This window comes from Mus musculus, chromosome 10 (assembly GCF_000001635.26).
Source record: "Mus musculus strain C57BL/6J chromosome 10, GRCm38.p6 C57BL/6J".
Lineage (NCBI taxonomy): Eukaryota > Metazoa > Chordata > Mammalia > Rodentia > Muridae > Mus > Mus musculus.
In genome coordinates, this window is record NC_000076.6 from 103,487,051 (window position 1) to 103,511,604 (window position 24,554).

Consider the following 24,554-nt stretch of genomic DNA (forward strand, 5'->3'; position numbering starts at 1 on the left):
TTCAGATCTGGAAATATAAATATGGTTTGTAATTGCTTATATTTGGATGTTAGCTGCCAAGTCATTAATAAGCAAACTATAACTCATATAATCACAGAAGTTAGGTAGAGAGTAAGGGACTATGGGGAGGAATGGATCATCTATGAGGGGAAAATAGAATAGTTCTGGATATATGAGGCACAGGGACTGCGAAGATCAAACAGGGAAGGGGAGTGAAGGAGGGATACGTGGAGGGACAACTAAAATTAAAGGCCATTTGAGGAATTGTATGAGAACCTAATATAGTACATGCTTTCTAAAATAGATATATGTAATGTATACACACACACACACACACACACACACACACACACACACACACACACACAGAGATATGTATAAAGGGCATGTAAATGACATTGCCAAATAACAGGGGAGATAAAGCACTAAATGAAAATCTCCCACCATCAAATAAAATTTCCAATACTGGCAATGGTTTACATCTGAGTTCTTGACTAAAGTGTTTCCTTGAGAAGTCTCAAAATACTAGGAAATTTCTAAGATTATAGGTAGTTCTCCACAAACTGAAGGCAAGGTTCTATTGCTAAAGACAAATTTACATAACCAATTAAACACTGAAATATTGAGCTGGGCCACCTGTATTTTGGTCATTGCTGTTTTGTATACATAGATAAATATATAAATAAAACATTCTGGTTATGTTTAGTATGATTTGTGTATATGCTATTTTAAGGGTTTACAACTTTGGTGTGTATAACAAGTAGTTCATCTCTGGATGTGTTAGTTGGACTTTGTACAGCAGTGATTAAAACAACATGACCCTAAGCAATGAGGGGAGGAAAGGGTTTATTTTACTTTACCATTGTAGTCCATCAGTGTAGGAACTACAGGCAGGAACCTGGTAACAAGAACTGAAGTAGAGTTCATTGAAGTGTTCTGCTTACTGGCTTGATTCTTATTCCTTACTCAGTTTGCTTTCTTGTACACTCCAGTATCACCTGCGTGGGGTAATACCCACCACAGCTATCTGGGCCATTCCAAATCAGTCATTCATTAATCAAGAAAAGGCCTCAAAACATAGCCTTAGAAAAACAATCTAATGTAGGTATTTTTCAAATTGAATTTCCAGTTTCCCATATGACCCTATCTCAAGTTGATAAATATAACCAGGACACTGGAAAAAGCTAATTCTGCCTTTCTCAGCTAGCTATTATTATTTGTCTATAGTTCTTAGTCTAGATCAGTGGTTCTCAATGTGTGGGTCATGGGTCATTGAGGGGGCCATGGGTGTGGGGAAAAAGGGGAGTGGATGAGAACCCGTATCCCACCAGAGTTCCGGTGCTCTGGGCAGGCAGACATGGGAGGACTGCACATGCTTTCCATGTGGCCCCAGGTGGGTATCTGGTCATGTTAAGCCACTGACACCACACAACAGGTGGTGAAAAGGGGGCAGTCCCAGGTACCAGGTTCTCAGTCTCCGGCATCCCTCACTGGATATGGCAGAGAAGCTGAGAACAGAATAGGGGCCCCAGGGTGACACTCGGCCCTGGGAAAGAAGGGAAAAGAGAGCAGGGGTAGAGGTGGTGCTGGGTGGTTCCAATGCAGGTGAGAGTTCTTGGTCAGGTCCATGGCTAGAGCACAGGACGGCCTTCTTGCAGGAGATTAGATGTGGCTTGTTAGGAGAAAGCCTATCCCATTGTTCAAGCAAGGCAGGCCTTGATGAACAGATACAGTCTATGGTTTTAGAGCTTTATTGTAGAAAGGCAGGGGGAAAGAGAGAAGGTAGAAAGAGAGAGGGAGATGCTGGCCATGGCCACGTGGAGAGAAGGGGGAGAGAGAGAGAGAGAGAGAGAGAGAGAGAGAGAGAGAGAGAGAGAGAGAGAGAGAGAGAGAGAGGGCTAGAGAGTAATAAATGTAAAAGCTTAAAGAGAAAGCAAGGAGGGGCCAAGCAGCCCCTTATAGTTGTCTGGGCTATCAGGCTATTGCCTGGTAACTGTGGGGAGGAGCATACCTGGCTATAGTTAGGTAACTGTGGGGGTAGAGTCTAGCCAGAATGCCAGAAGCTTGGGACATTGTTTGCATGACTGATAGCCACAGACCTCTCCTGTGAGGGTTGTAAGGGCAGTAACTTCAACAGGAGCCAGGGGTCCAGGAGACATGGTCGAACACCTTCCATCCCATGTCAGGTTCCATCCCATCCCGGGTACCACCGGGGTTGAAGACCTAAACTTGACTGGAGACCAGGATGTCTATGCATAGCCCATTGCCCCACAGGTTATGACCCCTTCAAGGGGTTAAATGACACTTTCATAAGTCACATGTCAGATAACCTGCATATCAGATATTTATATTATGATTCACAACAGTAGCAAAATTATAATTACAAAGTAGCAACGAAAACAATTTTATGGCTTGGAGTCACTACCACATTAGATAACATAAAAAAGTTCAGTATTAGGAAAGTTGAAAATCACTGGTCTTATATTCTTCGCAAGAACAAGGGCCTCTCCTCTCAATGATGGCCCAGTAGGCCATTCTCTGCTACATATGCAACTAGAGACACAGTTCTGGGGGGTATTGGTTATGCACCAATACAGGGGAATGCCAGGGCCAGGAAGCAAGAGTGGGTGGGTTGGGGAACAGGGGACGGTATAGGGGTCTTTCGGAATAGCATTTGCGATGGAAATGAAGAAAATATCTAATAAAATAATAACAAAAAATAAAAGAAAGAAAAGCACTTGTCTAGATGGTAATACTTAAGAGTTCTCCTTTCCATTTTAGCATATTTTTTGAGATTATTATTGCTCAGGTCTTCTCTAGGACTTTGAGGTATCACTATCTGGCTTCTCTTCCTGGTCATTTGTTGAAGACAGTCTCATACCACATGTACCTCACACCAGTCAGAATGGCTAAGTTCAAAAACTCAGGTGACAACAGATGCTGGTGATGATGTGGAGAAAGAGGGACACTTCTCCATTGCTGGTGGGATTGCAAGCTGGTACAAACACTCTGGAAATTAGTTTGGCCGTTCCTTAGAAAATTGGACATAGTTCTACTGGAAGATCCAGCAATACAACTTGTACAACTTGTAATAAGTACACTTGCTGCACTATGTTCATAGCAGCCTTATTTATAATAGCCAGAAGCTGTAAAGAATCCAGATGTTCCTCAGTGTAGGAATGGATATAGAAAATGTGATACCTTTACACAGTGGAGTACTACTCAGCTATAAAAAACAATGAATTCATGAAATTCTTAGACAAATGGATGGATCTGGAGGATATCATCCTGAGTGAGGTAACTCAATCACAAAAGAACACACATGATATACACTCACTGATAAGTGGCTATTAGCCCAAAATATCAGAACCCTTCTCAGAAGAGTGAACAAAATACCCATGGAAGGAGTTACATAGACAAATTTTGGAGCAGAGACTGAAGGAATGACCATCCAGAGACTTCCCCATTTGGGGATCCACCCCATAAACAACCACCAAACCCAGACACTATTGCAGATGCCAACAAGAGCTTGCTGACAGGAGCCTGATATAGCTGTCTGTTGAGAGGCTCTGCCAGTGCCTGGCAAATACAGAAGTGCATGCTCACAGTCATCCATTGGAAGGAGCACAGGGTCCCCAATGAAGGAGCTATAGAAAAAGTACCCAAGGAGCTGAAGGGGTTTGCAGCCCCATAGGAGGAACATCAATATGAATTAACCAGTACCAGCAGAGCTCCTTGGGACTAAACCACCAATTTAAGAAAACACATTGTGGGACTTGTGGCTGTAGCTGCATATGTAGCAGAGGATGGCCTAGTCAGTCATCAATAGGAGGAGAGGCCCTAGGTACTGTGAAGGTTGTATGGCCCAGTATAGGGGAATGCCAGGGCCAGGAATGGAAGTGGGTGGCTTGGGGAACAATGGGAGGGGGGAGGGTACAGGGGATTTTCTGAGGGGAAACTAGGAAATGGAATAACATTTGAAACGTAAATAGAGAAAATATCTAATAAAAATTAGACTCTTTTATACACTAGTGAGTATATATATCCTGATTATAGTTCCTCGTCATTTTACACTTCTTCCCAGTTCTTCCCAGTTCTTTCCCACCTTCCCTTCTATCCATGACCACTTCTGTTCTGCCTTTTACTAGAAAAATACAGTTTTCTAAGAGCTAGCAACCAACCATGATAAGATAAACTATAATCAGATGAATCAATTTAAGTTGGACTTGGCAAGCCAACAGGAATAAAAGTGTCCCAAGAGCAGTCAAAAGAGTCATAGTTTCCCTTGTTCTCATACTCACGTGTCCCATAAAAATACCAAGATAGTTAATAGCTTTGACATACAGGCAGAGGACCTGGTGTAGAACCATGTGCTTGCTGTTCAGTCTCGGTGACTTCATATGTACTATGCTTAGTTGATTCAGAGTGTTTGGTTCTCTTGCAGCCCTCCATGGCCGTGACTTTTTATAATCTTTCTGACTCCTCTTCAATGGGATTTCCTGAGTTCTGAAGAGGTATTTGGCATCCATTTTTCTCTCTCTGCATAATGCTTTGCTGTGTGTATCTGCATTTGTTCCCAGCTGCTACCAAAGGAGGCCTCTCTGATGATAATGACTGGATAAGGCCCTGATTTAGGACTATATTATTAAAATCATCTTACTGACTTTTTAAAAAGAATAACAGTAGTATTTTGTTTAGCCTTGGTGTCTGTCTAGATTACCTAGTCTGTGATTCCTGGTTACCCAAGCAATGTTGTATATGAGTCCCTTCTTGTAGAGATGACTTTAAATCAAGCCAGATGTTGGTTAGCTAATCCCACAAGTTTTGTGGCATATTTTCCCTAGCATATTTTATAAGCAGGACATACTGGACATATGGTAGGTCATAGATTTTGTGGCCATCTTGGTGTCTTTTAGCCTGTAGAATACCTTTCTGTACCATAGAGACTAGAATGTGGGGCTGAAGGCTCCATGAAGGTACAAACTCATCTTTCTCATGTTTAATTGGTTGTGTGGATGTTATCCTCAGCAATGGGGCTTCATCATTAGTTTGCAGAGACAGGCCTATGCCTAACCTCTAACATGTTATGTTTTGAGATTTCAACGTGACACCATTGGCCAAAAGTCTAATTGAATACAAACCATTCCTGCTGCTGGAAGCCTTGCCAGGTTATGAGAGATGGCTAATTGTCCCTCAGTACTAGCAGTAGTTACTAGAAATCTCAATCCAGCAACATGGTTATTCTGGCTGGAAGACACACCCAATATTTTATTAGATATTTTCTTCATTTACATTTCAAATGCTATCCTGAAAGTCCCCTATACCCCCCCCCCCCCCCGCCCTGCTCCCCTACCCACCTACTCCCACTTATTGGCCCTGGAATTCCCCTTTACTGGGGCATATAAAGTTTGCAAGACCAAGGATTGTCTCTTCCCAATGATGGCCAACTAGGCCATCTTCTGCTAAATATGCAGGTAGAGATACGAGCTCTGGGGTGGGGGGGTACTCGTTAGTTCATATTGTTGTTCCTCCTATAGGGTTGCAGACCCCTTCAGCTCCTTGCTCCTTGGGTATTTTCTCTAGCTCCTCCATTAGGGGGCCTGTGTTCCATCCTATAGATGACTGTGAGTATCCACTTCTGTATTTGCCAGGCACTGGCATAGCCTCACAAGAGACAGCTATATCATGGTCATGTCAGCAAACAGACCCTCTTTTAATCTTAGTAGACAAAGGCAAGTAGATTTCTGAGGTCAAGACCAACCTGGTGCCGGGCAAATTCAGGTAAAGAAGAGCTTTTGTTCAGGTAAGGTGGTAGATGTCTTTAATCTCAGCACTAGGGAGTGAGTTCTGTTCAATCAATTCAGTTCAGTTCAGTAAGTCAGTGCAGTGGAGTTGAGATAATTGTGAGTTCATGCAGGTTGGTTCAGGTCAATAAAGAGAAAGAATAAAGAACCAGAAGATCAGAACAGATTTCTAGAGGTAGTTTGAGGCCAAGCAGAGAAGTTCAGTCAGAAGCTGAAAGAACCCAGTTTGAATCAGTCTTCTAGGACAGGAGTTTGATCCAGAAAGAACAGTTAAGTTGAAGCAGACGGCCAGAATTCAGAAAGAACTAGGAAGCTAAGAGCTTATTCAGCAGTAAGCCTCTAGGATGACAATTTCCCTAGGTGAATAAATGTTACCTTACACTCCATCTATGGTAATTGAAAGCTTTGTTGGGACTAGTAGTCTGGACTGGAATCTGTGGTTTCTTCTGGTCTGTAGCTTATTTGTCCAACATGTCTTCATGTTGCGCACATCAAGAAGGCTGTTGTAATTCTATTAGGTCTGACTTTATATGTTACTTGGTCTTTTGCCATTGTAGCTTTAAATAATATCCTTTTCTGTATGTTTAGTGTTTTGATTATATGTGGCAAGGGGACTTTCTTTTTTGGCCCAATCTATTTGGTATTTAGTGTACTTTCTTTCTTATAAGCATGCCTTTCTTTAGGTAGAACTTCCTTCTATTTTGTTGATAATATTTTCTAGGCTTTTCCTGTTAGGATTACTCTTCTTCTGTTCCTATTATTCCTAGCTTTGGTCTTTGCACAGTGCTTCAGATTTTTTTTTTCAGGTCTTGAACAGTTTTACTAATTTTCTTGGTTTTTTTTTTTTTTTTAATTTGGATTTCTTTATATTCATTTCCTCTTTAAGGACCTCTATCATCTTCATGTAACTAGTTTTAAGGTCTTTTTATGGTTCTTCAAGTACATTGGAATATTCACCATCTGCTGCAGTAGAATAGCTGGGCTGTTGAAGAGAAATACTGACCTGGCTGTTATTAGTTTTGCTTTTACACTGGAATCTAAGCATCTGGGTTTGGATGATAATTAATCTGGGAGATGATTTCTGGATTTAATTTTTATTGTTGTCGTCATTTTTGTCACTGTTTTTGTCTCTTTTGTTTGTGGGTGTTTTCATTCTTGGCTTCTGTTTCCTCTCTGAATTTCCAGAGAGTGTGATGGATGCTTGTTGCTTATTTTCCTGTTTTGCTCAGTTGATGAACTCTCAGGAATGCCTACTAGTATTGGAGGACTGCATACTTTAATGAGTGTGGGAAGGCAGGTTGTAGCAGGTTTTTGTGACCAAGTGGGGTCATAGCAGGTTTCCTGCTACAGAGCTGGAAATAAGACTAGGCATATTGGATCTCAGGAGCAGTAGTAGAGGTGTAGGGCTACTTTCAGCCTAATTGTTTCCCTGGAAAGATTTTTCTTTGGGTTAGCAGGTGATGTCTGCTGGAGTTAGGTTCTGGCACAAAAGGTCTGTAGGATACATAGGAGATGGGAGCAGGTGGCAAGGAAGTCTGCTGTAGAGCTGGAGATGAGACTGGGTAATTGGGTCTGGGGAAACAGAAGAGAGAGGAGAATGTCTGTAGACATCTTATCTGGTCTTCTGATAAATGCAGCCTCTAGTTTAGCAGGAGGTGCCTTCTATAAGTGATGTCTGAGACATAGGAAAGAGTTGGGTTAGTAAAATTAGGAGGGGATGGTTTGTGGGATGCAGGCAGTGGGGAAGCAAGACTTCAAGTGTTCTGTTGCTGTAGCAGGGACACAAACATCTTTGTCTTACAATCTTTATGCTCTCTCTTTCATAATGTTTCCCCAGAATTGGGTGGAGAAGTCATATCATATCTTTTGGAACTGGGATCCACATGGCCCTTTAATTTGTGCATTATGACATTTGGTTTTCTGTCCTCATGTCTGTTTGCTCATAAAGGATAAGAGCTGCATTATCTGTTGCTAAAAGATAACAATTTAGAATGCAGTTAGGATGTTTACTGATCCAGTAAAGTTGAGGTAATAGGTTTCCTTTTAGAGCCACTTGCCATACCAATTTGGATAGGTTTCTACTTTCTGGAATGTTTTCACTCCCATTTTGCGGCCCTTAAGAAAAACTAGACAGCAGTTAGTTATCAACAGTCATGGGTGTCACTAGTACACTTTTAGGGATGCTTGTCCTGCTATGCATATCATTCTGTATTTCGTTCACATCACAGCTGAGTAGGAAGGTTGATTGTCCCTCTCACTTGTCAGCTTACATAGTGCTTTCCTTGCTCACTCTTAGAACACTGATGTGAGCTGAGTCTTTGGTTTAAGTACAGGAGAACTTGGGGATCACGGCAATAATTATGAATAGTAAGGCAGTTACTAAATGTGTCAGTTGATTAGGTCCCAGCTCTTTGTGGTGATTGGGAAATGCTATAACCATCATCACTTTGATGGGAGAAGTCTGATTCTCCTAAGATTATTGCCCTACTTGTATCTAAACTCATTGTGTCGTGACATTTCTGTTATGTTTTATTCCTGGAATCCAAGGTAATTGTATGCCTAGGATGATGACTAGAGACACCCATGTACCTTGAGCATTCTAGAATAGGAAATTCTAAAAGCTGACAGTGAGCCAATGATGTAGGTTAGCAGGTAAGGACACTTGTTGTCAAGATTGACAGCCTGACCTTGTTTCCTGGGACTCCATGTTAAAAAAGAACTGAATTCTATATGTTGTTTTCTGAACCTCTACATATGCCTATGGTATGAGTTCATGGAATATTCACATGCACATGTAAATATAGTATAATTTTAAAAATGAAAGTGTGTTACTGTTATTACTATCTTTGTAACTTCGTCCTTGAGGACTGATAAAATAGGTTGGAGTTTCAGGCATACAATAAATTATTAACTTGTCTAAGTACAATTAAATATCAGAGATAGATACAAATGAAGACACATATACTTATGCTTAGCTATTATTCTACTTCTAAATACATTGTTTTCCCAAATGAAGAGTGCATTTTTTTATTAAGTATTTATTTCATTTACATTTCCAATGCTATCCCAAAAGTCCCCCTCACACTCCCCCACCCACTCCCCCACCCACCCACTCCCACTTCTTGGCCCTGGTGCTCCCCTGTACTGAGGCATATAAAGTCTGCATGACCAATGGGCCTCTCTTTCCACTGATGGCCAACTAGGCCACCTTCTGATACATATGCAGTTAGACAAGAGCTCCAGGGGGTACTGGTTAGTTCATATTGTTTTTCCACCTATAGGGTTGCAGATCCCCCACAGCTCCTTGGATACTTTCTCTAGCTCCTCCATTGGGAGCCCTGTGATCCATCCAATAGCTGACTGTGAGCATCCACTCTGTGTTTGCTAGGCTCTGGCCTAGTCTCACAAGAGACAGCTATATCTGGGTCCTTTCAGCAAAATCTTGCTAGTGTATGCAATGGTGTCAGAGTTTGGAAGTTGATTATGGGATGGATCCTCGGATATGGCAGTCTCTAGATGGTCCATCCTTTTGTCTCAGTTCCAAACTTTGTCTTTGTAACTCCTTTCATGGGTGTTTTGTTCCCAATTCTAAGAAGGGGCAAAGTATCCACACTTTGGTCATTGTTCTTCTAGAGTTTCATGTGTTTTGTAAATTGCATCTTATATCTTGGGTATTCTAAGTTTCTGGGCTAATATCTACTTATCAGTGAGTATATATTGTGTGAGTTCTTTTGTGATTGGATGATGTTTTTAAATAAGTAGTTTTAAAATGTTATATAACCTGTTAATAGACTTTCTAACCATAGAATGAAGTAAATCAAGTAGCTAATATTTCTACTTTGTAGAGAAAAGAAGGAAAACACAGAGGGAATCAGAAACCTTTTGGAAAACAGAGAAACAAATGAGAATTAATTTTGTAAGATGCTACTATGACTATATCTTATCAGGCATGTTCTTCTCAGAAGATGACACTGACATTCTGTTCCCTTACTACAGAATACAAAGATCCACAATGATAGAATTAATGCTATTTGTTTTTGAAGTTAAGTTCTAAATGGGGACATTCCTTCTGCTTGCTGATTATACTTGAAACTCAGCTACTGTCCTGTAAAGAAGCCCAGGCCTCTTACAGAGTCCATTCGCAGGCATTGTAGAAAACAGCATTTGATCACAGATATTCATGAAAAAGCATGAAACGATTCCATTATGAAATCCTCCCAGCAAGTTTGTGACAAATTCCAGAAGGGCTTGTGCGTAACGTAAAAGCAAGTACAACCATGGCATCAAGTTGCTAACTGATGGGGTAACATGGAAGCAGTATAGATGAGACTATAGCTGAGGTCCTCTGAATGTGTGTTCCCACTCTCCTTTGTTTTTTCCGGAGCACCATACTGGAGAGCTTGCCAACATCTGCATAGCGACATTAAAAACAGGAAAATTTAGTTGTGTGTTATGGAAGGGGGTGTTTCTTGAGCTCATTACAGCCTTGTAACCAAATGGTAAGTCCATCGATCTAATGAATAAATCAGTAATAAAGACCAATGAAAATGTTTTCTTCTATTTTTTTTTTTTTTGTAGTGAAGATTCATGGCCTTGAACAGGTAGTTAACTTCTTGCTAGCATAAAATGAAAGAAGGTTGTATTACCATATTTAAGTACTCCTTCAGGTAAAACCTCTGCAGGAAAATTAATTAGAAGACACTCTGGTTTGCTTCTGTAATATTAAATTTTTGGAACAGATTCAGGGATACTCTAGAGACTCAGAAGATAGTCTACAGTTTAGTTTTTGGTTCTGCAAACTTCTTTTCATGCTGAGTAAAAAGGAAAGAAACTAAAATGTGTTTAGAAAGCTGGAAGGATTTAGCCAAGTCCACAAGAGTGTATGATTTTTATCTTTTTTCCCTAATTTCTCCAGTCTGTTATTAATTAAACCAAAGGAACCAGATCTTTAAAAACAAAGTAACTAAAAATGATAGGCTCTCTAGTGGCATGCATTTATTCTAGTTTGTGAGCAAGAAAAAAAAAATCCAAGTATAATTCACATTTTCTTTCACTGCTTTTTAAATTTTGAAGATATAACATGTTTGAGGTGTTTTAAAATACCACCACCACCACCACCACTACCAACAACAAAAGTAAAATTTGAAGAGCAACTGAGCACATGTTACTCCTATTCTAAAGATGTGGTCTACAGTATATTTATAGAGCTATGGATATTTCATTAAGCAGTTTCCACCTAAATTAACAAACAAACACTAAACCTTCTAGTTGTTCCATTTTATACAAATAGCACTTAACATACAAAGGTTTCATAACATACACATGTACTTCTTGTTTGTTTAACTTATCCTGGTTTCTTATGGTAGTCATCTCAAATCAATGAGATTCTCCCAGAACAGTGGTTCTCAATCTTCTTAATACTGCAATCCTTTCATGTTGTGGTGTTGTCCTATTATAAAATTAATTTTGTTGCTACTTCCTAACTGTAAGTTTGCTATTGGTATGAATCGTAACACAATATCTGTGTTTTTTAATGGTCAAAGCCAACCCTTGTAAAAGGGTCATTCAACCCCCAAATGGGTCACGAATCACAGGTTGAGAGACACTGTTCTAAAATGATGAGAATTCATGTGAACAGGGAATTTTCAGGAAGATCTTTCTCTTTCCCCAAACTGAGTTCCTAGCCAACACAGAAGAGTACTGTTGTGATTTGTACATCCCTGTTGTCCTATGTTACTTTTTCACTATTCTAAACTCATCTTTCCTCTCTTTTATACCCGATCTCTTTCTTTTCCTTTCCTTTCAGCAAGGGGAAAATATAACCAAAGGATACAGTTTGGAGGTAAAAATTCTAATAGACTATAATTCTAATAGGAAAAGTGGAAGTTCCATACTTCAAAATATTGAAATGAAAACTAATCACAAACGGTCTAGTGTTCTAGTTCCCACATCTAGGTCTGACTGTGGGTACATTTTGAGCAGGTTGCATGGTTAATTGAAGGTCTCATTGCATATCTGAAAGGGGGTTACATCAGCTAGTACAACAGGTCTTAAAGCTTTTAAAAGATTGGATGACAGTCAATAAATGTTACTTTTCTCCTTACTTAAAAAATGATTTAGAGACTATCAAAGTCTTAAGTTGAAGAAAGCTTTCGTAATCAAACAAATGAAAACTAGCAGCAGATTCTTCTCTGGCCCATATTACACCCGTTTTGGCATTGTTCTTATTGTTTTCCTCATCCCCAATAATTTTCATCTCCTGTAGAAGCCTGTAGGATGTTAATGTTGATGTCTTATGTTTACTAGTTTGGAGCCAGGACAACTTAAGATGCTAGAGAGTCAATCTAAATCTTAACACCTTCAGCTCCAGTGTTTTTGTTTATAGCCAATTATTTCTCAGTAACATTATAACTACCTACAGTTAATATAGACAATAGAGATATGAAATATCTTGTGAATCATTGTTATTTAATAATGCTGTGTATGAGAATTTCTAAGTAGCTCTGAGTAAATATGTTTAGTATTTTATCTCTCTTGTATTAAATATATTTTCCATATTATGTATGAGTTATTAGTAACTCAATGTCTAATATAAATAAATCAATATTAAAACTTTACTCACACTTTTTCTCAAGGCATAGAAATATAAACTAATATTTGAGGGTTCATATGAAGGGCTAATACAAAGCAGACCTAATATGCACTCCTAAAATATATGCATTTGATGGTGAGCTAAATGAAACTGATAAATGACATGAGAGATGGAATCTCAAGTGGGTCTGTTTTGTCACCAAAGAAGCTTCCCTTTCCAGAAATGGATTACATCTCTTTGTGACAGAGGAGTCATACAAACACGGAAACAACACAGTTTACTGATTGTTCTCTACAAACTGATAGTAAGGCATATTGTTTTATACCTACAAAACGTATTGAACATAAAGTCGTGCTGGTACCTACCTAAAGACTTCACCCCTACTGACTAGTGTTGATGGTATTAGAAGGTATTATACATGCTGCCCAAGGAGAATGGTAAATGCCAACCCAACTATCAGATACAGGACACCAAGGCAACAGGATGTTCTAGACACATCAGAACAAATGCACAGTTGAACTCACAAACACTGGGGCAGAATGCATGGGTCTACCTACACTAGATCCCAGAGCTAGGAAGAGAAGTGAGCACAAGCCCCAAATATAATCCAGAAGCAATCTCCAATTGATGACAACCTGCAAATAAAAACTTAGTTGAATCAGGATCAAGTTGACCATCTAAACAGTCCCATATCACCTAAAGAAATAGAAGCAGTTATTAATAGTCTCCCAGTCAAAAAAAAGCCCAGGACCAGACAGGTTTAGTGCAGAGTTCTATCAGACCTTCAAAGAAGATCTAATTCCAGTTCTGCACAAACTATTTCACAAAATAGAAGTAGAAGGTACTCTACCCAACTCATTTTATGAAGCCACTATTACTCTGATACCTAAACCACAGAAAGACCCAACAAAGATAGAGAACTTCAGACCAATTTCTCTTATGAATATCGATGCAAAATTCCTCAATAAAATTCTCGCTAACCGAATCCAAGAACATATTAAAGCAATCATCCTTCCTGACCAAGTAGGTTTTATTCAAGGATGCAGGGATGGTTTAATATACGAAAATCCATCAATGTAATCCATTATATAAACAAACTCAAAGACAAAAACCACACGATCATCTCGTTAGATGCAGAAAAAGCATTTGACAAGATCTAACACCCATTCATGATAAAAGTCTTGGAAAGATCAGGAATTCAAGGCCCATACCTAAACATGATAAAAGCAATCTACAGCAAACCAGTAGCCAACATCAAAGTAAATGGAGAGAAGCTGGAAGCAATCCCACTAAAATCAGGGACTAGACAAGGCTGCCCACTTTCTCCCTACCTTTTCAACATAGTACTTGAAGTATTAGCCAGAGCAATTCGACAATAAAAGGAGATCAAGGGGATACAAATTAGAAAAGAGGAAGTAAAAATATCACTTTTTGCAGATGATATGATAGTATATATAAGTGACCCTAAAAATTCTACCAGAGAACTCCTAAACCTGATAAACAGCTTCAGTGAAGTAGCTGGATATAAAATAAACACAAACAAGTCAATGGCCTTTCTCTACACAAAGAATAAACAGGCTGAGAAAGAAATTAGGGAAACAACACCCTTCTCAATAGTCACAAATAATATAAAATATCTTGGTGTGACTCTAACTAAGGAATTGAAAGATCTGTATGATAAAAACTTCAAATCTCTGAAGAAAGAAATTAAGGAAGATCTCAGAAGATGGAAAGATCTCCCATGCTCATGGATTGGCAGGATCAACATTGTAAAAATGGCTATCTTGCCAAAAGCAATCTACAGATTCAATGCAATCCCCATCAAAATTCCAACTCAATTCTTCAACGAATTGGAAGGAGCAATTTGCAAATTTGTCTGGAATAACAAAAAACCTAGGATAGCAAAAAGTCTTCTCAAGGATAAAAGAACTTCTGGCGGAATCACCATGCCAGACCTAAAGCTTTACTACAGAACAATTGTGATAAAAACTGCATGGTACTGGTATAGAGACAGACAAGTAGACCAATGGAATAGAATTGAAGACCCAGAAATGAACCCACACACCTATGGTCACTTGATCTTCGACAAGGGAGCTAAAACCATCCAGTGGAAGAAAGACAGCATTTTCAACAATTGGTGCTGGCACAACTCGTTGTTATCGTGTAGAAGAATGCGAATCGATCCATACTTATCTCCTCGTACTAAGGTCAAATCTAAGTGGATCAAGGAACTTCACATAAAACCAGAGACACTGAAACTTATAGAGGAGAAAGTGGGGAAAAGCCTTGAAGATATGGGCACAGGGGAAAAATTCCTGAACAGAACAGCAATGGATTGTACTGTAAGATCGAGAATTGACAAATGGGACCTAATGAAACTCCAAAGTTTCTGCAAGGCAAAAGACACAGTCAATAAGACAAAAAGACAACCAACAGATTGGGAAAGGATCTTTACCTATCCTAAATCAGATAGGGGACTAATATCCAACATATATAAAGAACTCAAGAAGGTGGACTTCAGAAAATCAAATAACCCCATTAAAAAATGGGGCTCAGAACTGAACAAAGAATTCTCACCTGAGGAATACCGAATGGCAGAGAAGCACCTGAAAAAATGTTCAACATCCTTAATCATCAGGGAAATGCAAATCAAAACAACCCTGAGATTCCACCTCACACCAGTCAGAATGGCTAAGATCAAAAATTCAGGTGACAGCAGATGCTGGCGTGGATGTGGAGAAAGAGGAACACTCCTCCATTGTTGGTGGGATTGCAGGCTTGTACAACCACTCTGGAAATCAGTCTGGCGGTTCCTCAGAAAATTGGACATAGTACTACCGGAGGATCCAGCAATACCTCTCCTGGGCATTTATCCAGAAGATGCCCCAACTGGTAAGAAGGACACATGCTCTACTATGTTCATAGCAGCCTTATTTATAATAGCCAGAAGCTGGAAAGAACCCAGATGCCCCTCAACAGAGGAATGGATACAGAAAATGTGGTACATTTACGCAATGGAGTACTACTCAGCTATTAAAAAGAATGAATTTATGAAATTCCTAGCCAAATGGATGGACCTGGAGGGCATCATCCTGAGTGAGGTAACACATTCACAAAGGAACTCACACAATATGTACTCACTGATAAGTAGATATTAGCCCCAAACCTAGGATACCCAAGATATAAGATACAATTTGCTAAACACATGAAACTGAAGAAGAATGAAGACTGAAGTGTGGACACTATGCCCCTCCTTAGAATTGGGAACAAAACACCCATGGAAGGAGTTACAGATACAAAGTTTGGAGCTGAGTTGAAAGGATGGACCATGTAGAGACTGCCATATCCAGGGATCCACCCTATAATCAGCATCCAAACGCTGACACCATTGCATACACTAGCAAGATTTTATTGAAAGGACCCAGATGTAGCTGTCTCTTGTGAGACTATGCCGGGGCCTAGCAAACACAGAAGTGGATGCTCACAGTCAGCTAATGGGTGGATCACAGGGCTCCCAATGGAGGAGCTAGAGAAAGTAGCCAAGGAGCTAAAGGGATCTGTAACCCTATAGTTGGAACAACATTATGAACTAACCAGTACCCCGGAGCTCTTGACTCTAGCTGCATATGTATCAAAAGATGGCCTAGTTGGCCATCACTGGAAAGAGAGGCTCATTGGACACGCAAACTTTATATGCCCCCGTACAGGGGAACTCCAGGGCCAAAAAGGGGGAGTGGGTGGGTAGGGGGGTGGGGGTGGGTGGGTATGGGGTACTTTTGGTATAGCATTGGAAATATAAATGAGCTAAATACCTAATAAAAATTTGAAAAAAAAAAAACAAAAAACACAAAACTTAGTTCTCTCCTAGGAGGTTTCAATGGGGATCAAAATCACTCTTATTGGCAAGCCACATTCCAAACAGAAGGTTGTCAACACAAAACAAATCCAATGAAGTCTTTGAAGGTTCATTGACCCAAATAATTTTTATTGGTTATTTTATTTATTTTCAGTTCACATGTTCTTTCCCTTCCTGATTCCTATTTCTTCTTGAGCTTCATATGGTCTGTGTGTTGTATCATGGGTATTCTGAGACATTTGCCTAATATCCACTTATTAGTGAGTACATACCTTATGTGTTCTTTTGTTACAGGGTTACCGCACTTAAAATGATATTTTCTAGTTTCATTCATTTGCCAGTGGATTTCATGAAGTCATTGTTTTTAATAGCTGAGTAATACCCCATTGTGTAAATGTACCACATTTTCTGTATCCATTCTTCTGTTGAGGAACATCTGGGTTGTTTTCAGCTTCTGGCTATTATAAATGAAAATAATGGAGCATGTGTCCTTGTTACATGTTTGAGCATCTTTTGTGTGTATGCCTAGGAGTGGTATAGCTGGATCCTCAGTACTATGTCCAGTTTTCTGTGAAACTGCCAGACTGATTTCCAGAGTGGTTGTACCAGCTTCCAATTGGACCAACAATGGAGGAGTGTTCCTCTTTCTCCACATCCTCACTAGCCTCTGATGTCAGCTGACTTCTTCATCTTAGCCATTCTGACTGATGTGAGATGGAATCTCAGGGTCATTTTGATTTGCATTTCCCTGATTACTACGGATGTTGAATTTTTTTTTTTTAGATTTTTTTAAGGCCATATTTTTAACCTTACAGATCCTTTATGTATGTATTGGTGATTACTGTTTTATGTGTTCCTTTGTGTATAAGCATGCTTGCCTTTATCTCTGTATCTATATGTGTTTCTTATTCTTTTTCATTGGTCCTTTTACTTCTGTTTATTTGTTTTGATTTATTCTATTTCCTTTGTTTCATCTTATAGTATTATTCTTTAGATATTTGTGTTATTTCAAAGGAGAACCAGAAATGATGTGGATTCATATGGGAGCATGGGTAGAGAAGATCTCAGAGGGGAAGAGGAAACCATAATCAAAATATATTGCACATGAAGAAATCTATATTCTCTTTATGATATTTATACTTTGATTATTTTTATTTCTTACCTTCTATCTACCAGCCCAAAGTTAAGTATTTATGTGTATGTATATACTCATACATATGTATTAGATGTTTCAAATACATTTCAAACTATATTTCAGATTAAATGCTACCTTTTGTAGATAGAATTAAATTTAGAATACACAATTTACAATACAGCTTTACATAGAAATGATGCTGTCATTGGTAAGATTATTCTTTGTCTTGCTTAGTTTCTCTTTAAGTCTGTTTGTTAAGAATTATACTGTCTTCTACTGCTTGCCAGATTTTCCATTAAGTTACTTTAAGTTTGTAATGAAAAGCAGGCTTCTGTAATATGTTTATTATATTACTGTGTAGAGTCAAATGTGAAGCTTATTTTAACATGTAAGACTATGAATAGCTTTCATGGTATGATGCAGAAGGCTGGCAGATAATGTGTGCATGAGCATCTCAATGCCTCAGACTCCTGGAGCTATCTCTCAATTATCCAATTATCTTAAAAGGAGCAAGAGGCCATTCTTTCTTTCTTCCATGGAGACGCTGAGGTCATAGCATACACTCACATTTGATTTTGTTGTTGTAACCTAGGTTACTAATGATTCAGTGACATTCACTCTTATACACACTCAGGGAAAACTCCGCTGTTTTAGCTACCAATTGCTCTAGTCATCCCTCAATAAAGTGCCTTAAGAACTACTTTACGAACCAGGCACAATGATACATGCTTGTAGCATGTGGGAGGCAAATGCTGTGGGATTATAGTTAATCATAAGCCCCAGTTACAATGTGAATTCAAGACTAGCCTGAGCTACCAGAGATCCAGTTTTAACTGCTTTCTCAAGCCCACATCATGAGTCTACTTGGAGATTCTACAGTTAGACATTTAAGCATGTCTATGTTAGGTTCAGCAGATATAAAAAAAATTCTTGAACATGAAGGGCTGTCTTCAATAGTTTGACTGAAAAACATATATCTGATGATTTGGCTTCAGTGACTGACTGAGCTTCCATTCATCTCCATGTAATTTCTCTGTATGGATATACTACAGTTCCTCACAGAATGGTCACCTGACTCAGCGAGTGCCAAGAAGTATCATTACATAATGATGACACACACTGTGTATGTACCTCCAAGGTTTCTTATTATATCACATTTTCTAATGTCTCATTGGACAAAGAAAGTCACATAGTTTTTTGTTTTTGTTTTCATTTTTTTGTAGAACATGATTTTAATATTTTCAACTATTAATATTAAAAAACAGAATAATTATTTTAAGATACATTTCGTTGTTATGTCTGTATTTTCATTTCTGAATTTATTAATTTGGATATTATTGCTATGCTCTCTGGTTAGTCTGGCTAAGGGTTCATCTATCTTGTTGATTTTTCTAAAACAAGCTCCTGGTTTTGTTGATTCTTTGCATAGTTATTTTTGCTTCTATTTGGTTGACAGAAGTTTGATTATTTCCTGTGGTCTACTCCTCTCGGATGTATTGCTTCTTTTTGTTCAGCTTTCAGTAGTACTGTCAAGCTGATAGTTCAAGCTCTCTTCAGTTTCTTTTTGGAGACACTTAGAACTATGATTTTTCCTCTTACCATTGATTTCATAGTGTCCCATAAGTTTTGGTATGATGTGTCCTCATTTTCATTAAATTCTAAAAAGGTTTTAATTTCTTTCTTTATTCTTCCTTGACCAAGTTATCATTGAGTAGGACATTGTTCAGATTGCATGTGTATGTGTGCTTTCTGTTGTTTTTGTTGGTATTTGAGACAAGCTTTAGTCTGTGGTGATCTGATAGGATGCATGGGATTATTTCAATCTTCTTGTATCTGTTGAGGCCTTTTTTTGTGACCAATTATATGGTCAATTTTGGAGAAGATTCAGTGAGATGCTGAGAAGAAGATATATTCTTTTGTGTTAGGATGAAATGCTCTGTAAATATCTGATAGATTCATTTGGTTCATAACTTCTGTTAGTTTCACTGTGTCGCTGCTTAGATTCTGTTTCCATGATCTTTGCTTTGCTGAGAGTGGGATATTGAAGTCTCCCACTATTATTATGTGGGCTATGATGTGTGCTTTGAGCTTTAGTAAAGTTTCTTTTATGAATGTGGGTGCCTTTGCATTTGGAGCATAGACGTTCAGAATTGAGAGTTTATCTTGGTAGATTTTTCCTTTGACCGATATGAAGTGTTCTTTCTCACCTTTTTGATAAGTTTTGGTTGACATTGATTTTATTGGATATTAGAATGGCTACTCCAGCTTGTTTCTTTGGACCATTTGCTTGGAAATTTTTTTTTCCAATCTTTTACTTTGAGGTAGTGTCTATTTTTTTTTTCAGTGAGGTGTGTTTCCTGTATGCAGATAAATGCTGGATTCTGATTGCATATCCAGTCTGTTAGTCTATGTCTTTTTTGGTGAATTGAGTCCATTGATGCTAAGAGATAGTAAGGAAAGGTGATTGCAACTTCTTGTTATTTTGGTGTTAGAGGAGGAATTATGTTTGTGTGGCTATCTTCTTTTGGGTTTATTGAAAGATTACTTTCTTTCTTTTTCTAGGGTGTAGTTTCCCTCCTTGTGTTGGTGTTTCCCATTTATTATCCGTTTTAGGTCTGGATTTATGGAATGATATTGTGTAAATTTGGTTTTGCCATGGAATATCTTGTTTTCTCTGTCTATGGTTGTGGGGAGTAGGTGTGGCAGCAGTCCCAAGATGGCGCCCGGGACTGCAGCCAAGTCTTATGACTTGCACCTGACTTCCTCATACACCTGAAAATAAGCCATGTCTATCGTGAGAGCTGTGCAGGCAAACCATGACCCAAGATCAGGCCATTTGACGAAGGCCAATGAACTGAGATTACATGGACTGGGCTGATGGGGCGTGGTTGAGGGGTTATATAAGGGATTGTGATTGGGAGCTGGAGAGAGATTCCTACTTGCATGTTGAAAGGTTCCTGAATAAACTGCTTCGAGAAGAATGCTGTGTCATCACTCTTTTCTGCTGGTCGGAGAAAGAAGCGACATATGGTAACTGAGAGTTTTGCTGGATATTGTAGCCTGGGCTGGCATTTGTGTTCTCTTAGGGTCTGTATAACATCTGTCCAGGATCTTCTAGCTTTCCTAGTCTCTGGTGAGAAGTCTGGTGTAATTCTGATATATCTGCCTTTATATGTTGTTTGACCTTTTCCCCTTACTGCTTTTAATATTCTTTCTCTGTTTAATGCATTTAGTGTTTTGATTATTATGTGATGGGAGGAAGTTCTTTTCTGGTCCAATCTATTAGGAGTCTTGTAGGCCTCTTGTATGCTCATGGGCATCTTTTTGTTTAGGCTAGGGAAGTTTTCTTCTATAATTTTGTTGAAGATATTTACTGGCTCTTTAAGTAGGGAATCTTCACCCTCTTCTATACCTATTATCTTTAGGTTTGGTCTTCCCATTGTGTCCTGGATTTACTGAAAGTTTTGGGTTAGGAGCTATTTTCTTTTTGCATTTTCTTTGTTCTGTCAATGTTTTCTATGGTATCTTCTGCACCTGAGTTCCTCTCTTCTATCTCTTGTATTCTGTGGGTAATGCTTGCATCTATGACTCCTGATCTATTTCCTAGCTTTCCTAATTCCAGGGTTGTCTGTCTTTGTGATTTCTTTATTGTTTCTATTTTCATTTTTAGATCTTGGATGGTTTTGTTCATTACCTTCATCTGTTTGTGTTTTGCTGTAATTTTTAAAGGGAAATTTGTGTTTCCTATTTAAGGACTTCTAGCCCTTTACCTGTGTTTTCCTGTATTTCTTTAAGGGACCTATTTATGTCCTTCTAAATGTCCTCTATCACCATCATGAGAAGTGATTTTTGATATTTATCTTGCTTTTCTTGTATGGTGGTATATCCAGGGTTTGCTATGGTAGGAGAATTGGATTCTGATGATGCCAAGTAACCTTGGATTCTGTTGCTTATATTCTAACACTTGCATCCTGCCCTCTGATTATCCCTAGTGCTACCTGACCTTGCTATATCTGAGTGGAGTCTGTCCTTCCTGTAATCCTGGTTGTGTCAGAATTCCTCAGAGTTTAGCTGTCTCTACGATCCTGTGATTCTATGATTCTGAGATCCTGGGTGTGTCAGAGCTCCTGGGATTCAAGCTGCCTCTGGGTCCCTGAGATGCTGTTGTGACCAAGTTCCTGAGATCCTGGCGTCCTGAGTGTGTTAGAGTGCCAGTGATTTGAGTCTCCTCTGGGTGCTATGGGATTGGCTGTGGATATAGCGCCCAAGGTCTGCTCAGGACACCTCTGATCCTATGATCCTTGACATGTAAGAGCCACTGGGAGTGGAGCTTCTTCTGGGTGTTGTGGGACTGGCTATGAAGTTTGGGCCCAAGGTCTACTCAGGACACTGGCTCAGACTGGAAGGAACCTGTGCCATGGGCTGGGTGGAGTTCCTGGGCGCCTGAGTCCTGCTGGTCCCAGTCACTCCTGATGTTGGGACAGATGTTGTGCTCTCCTCACTTCTGAACCTATGACCCTGGGAGTGTTAGAGCTCTTGGAATGGATCATCCTCTGGGTGTTGTGGGACTGCCTACAGAATTTGCACTCAAGTTCTGTTTAGGGCCAAGCCACATATTTTTTTTAAAGGAAAGAACAGGTAAGCATGGTGGTGAATGGCTTAATCACTGCAGGTAGATCTCTGAGAGTTTCAGCCCAGCCTGGTATACATAGCAACTTTCAGGCCAGCTAGGGCTGCATATAGTTCTTGCTTTATATGCACAAAAACAAATGGAGGATGGAGGGATGGAGAAGAAGGAGAGGAGTAGGAGGAAAGACACACAGCCCTTTCCAGATTCAGTGGGAAGAATCAGTAGAAGTGTGAGATACTAAAGGCATAGGCTTGTGTGGCAGCTGCTTATCTATTACATTATAGTCCATTATACGTATCAAACTTCAAGCCATTCCAGGTAAATAGTACTTTCTCCCTCAAATATTCAATATTATACTTACTTGTGTCATTATGCCAGAATTGTGAATGGAATTCAGGTACATGTTATTGTCTTAAAATGCATGCTCTTGGGGACAGGTAGGTTTCTTGTCAGTCCAGAAAAACGTGAACTAAAAGGAGACTTTTCTCCCTGTACATGTTAAATATTTAATAATTTACATTTTGTCCAAGTCTGATTTTTTTTCATTAAATTATTTCAGGTATTTGAATCCTTTGTCTGCATCTCAGAATAAGTTCAGTAACTCATATTTCAGGATTTTGTGATAACAATATCCCAATTCTGGTACAGTTCTTCTTGGACTTGTCTACTGGCATACAATGCACCACTGTAAAACTCAATAGTTGAGGATGGAAAATAGTTGATTCACAATTTTTATAGGTCATAACTTTCAAATAGTGAATAATGGAGTGATTATCTTCTTTAGAAGATCTAGATTCAAACGGTATGGCAAAAGGGCTGAGGCTGATTAAAACAATAGATTGGAGCCATACAGTTGGAGTCTGGGATAGATATCACCAGATATCAGATTAGTACTTTTTCTATATTTTAGAAAATAGAGTTGTTTCAGTTATCAAAGCAGTAGCCTTCCAAATGGACTCTCTCAAGGCTTAGTTTATAGCAACTTACTAATGTACTCTTGTTGCCTAATATACATGATCAGGCTAGGTGTAGTGTCTGATTTTGTGTGTCAACTTGACACAAGCTGGAGTTATCACAGAGAAAGGAGCCTTCCCTGAGGAAATGCCTCCACGAGATTCAGCTGTAAGGCATTTTCTCAATTATTAATCAAGGGTGGGAGGGCCCATTGTGGGTGGTGCCATCCATGGGTTGGTAGTCCTGGGTTCTATGAGAAGGCCAGGGAAAGTAATTCAGGAAGTAATATCCCTCCATGGCCTCTGCATCAGCTCCTGCCTCTGAGTTCCTACCCTGTGTGAGTTCCAGTCAAGACTTCCTTTGCTGAAGAACAGCAGTGTGGAAGTGTAAGCTGAATAAACCCTTTCTTCCCCAACTTGCTTCTTGGTCATGATGTTTTGTGCAGGAATACAAGCCCTGACTAAGACATTAGGATACATTATGAAAGAAAAAGAGTCCGAACATGATAAATGTACTCTAAACACCGAGTGTGGTTTGCAGAAGAACAATGTGGCTGCTTACTACAATAATTTATAAAAATCTTCCAAAGCTCCTGTGACCAATGCTCTCAGCCTCTTGGTTTGCGTTATCATTTGACAGATCTACTTATTTTCAGGAGGTAATGTTTGCGGTATTTGCGGTTCTTTATCTTGATTCAGGTTGTGTTCAGTCACATTGACTAAATTCCATGAATAAATCCAAGTAGGATTTTTAAGATGTGGGCTCCAGATACTTGATTTGATGGCTTAGTGGTAGCAGTCACTTGCTGCTCTTGCAGCGGATCATGCGTATTTTCAGCATTCACACCCGGCAGTTCACAATGTCTGTAACTCTGTTTTTGGAGGACCCAGCAGCTTGTGGCCTCTGTAGGTACTAGGCATGCATGTGGTTCACACACAAACGCTTTGGCATTTACATAATATATAAAATAAAATAAATCACCTCTTAATAATGTGCACTGCATATTCAGACTTGGTAGGCACCTGTGTGACCTCATCTCTGGTTTGTCCCTGTGCTAATTTGATTACAATAGTGACATTTATCCTTCATTTTCTGTATATGTGTCATTGGGATATAATATATATTCATGTTTAGAAAGCTGTGCTATACACAACTACAATTCATCACTTTTGACCCAGAAAATTTTATGTAACTATAAGAAATCAGCAAATAAAACAGATATACGCATCATGGATTTTCTTATAAAAATTTTTAAAAAGGCTGCTAAATCATGATTTTTGTATACACATAATATTATTTATTAAGTATAAAAATATAGGAATATTCATGTAAATATAAAGTAGAGTACACAATGGCAGGAATGTGTGTGGCTATTAATATTGTCATAAATTCTGACCTATTGACAAGCTAAAATTAATTTATTATTATTTTTAAAATAGTAGTCAAGTTGGCAATTCAGATACTAAAGTTTCAAATCAAACATCCTATCACAATACAATTTAAAGATAAACTAATTTGATATTTATATGGTAAGAAATAATGGTAGGGAAGTAATATAAGTATTGTTTACTATAGCTAAGTTA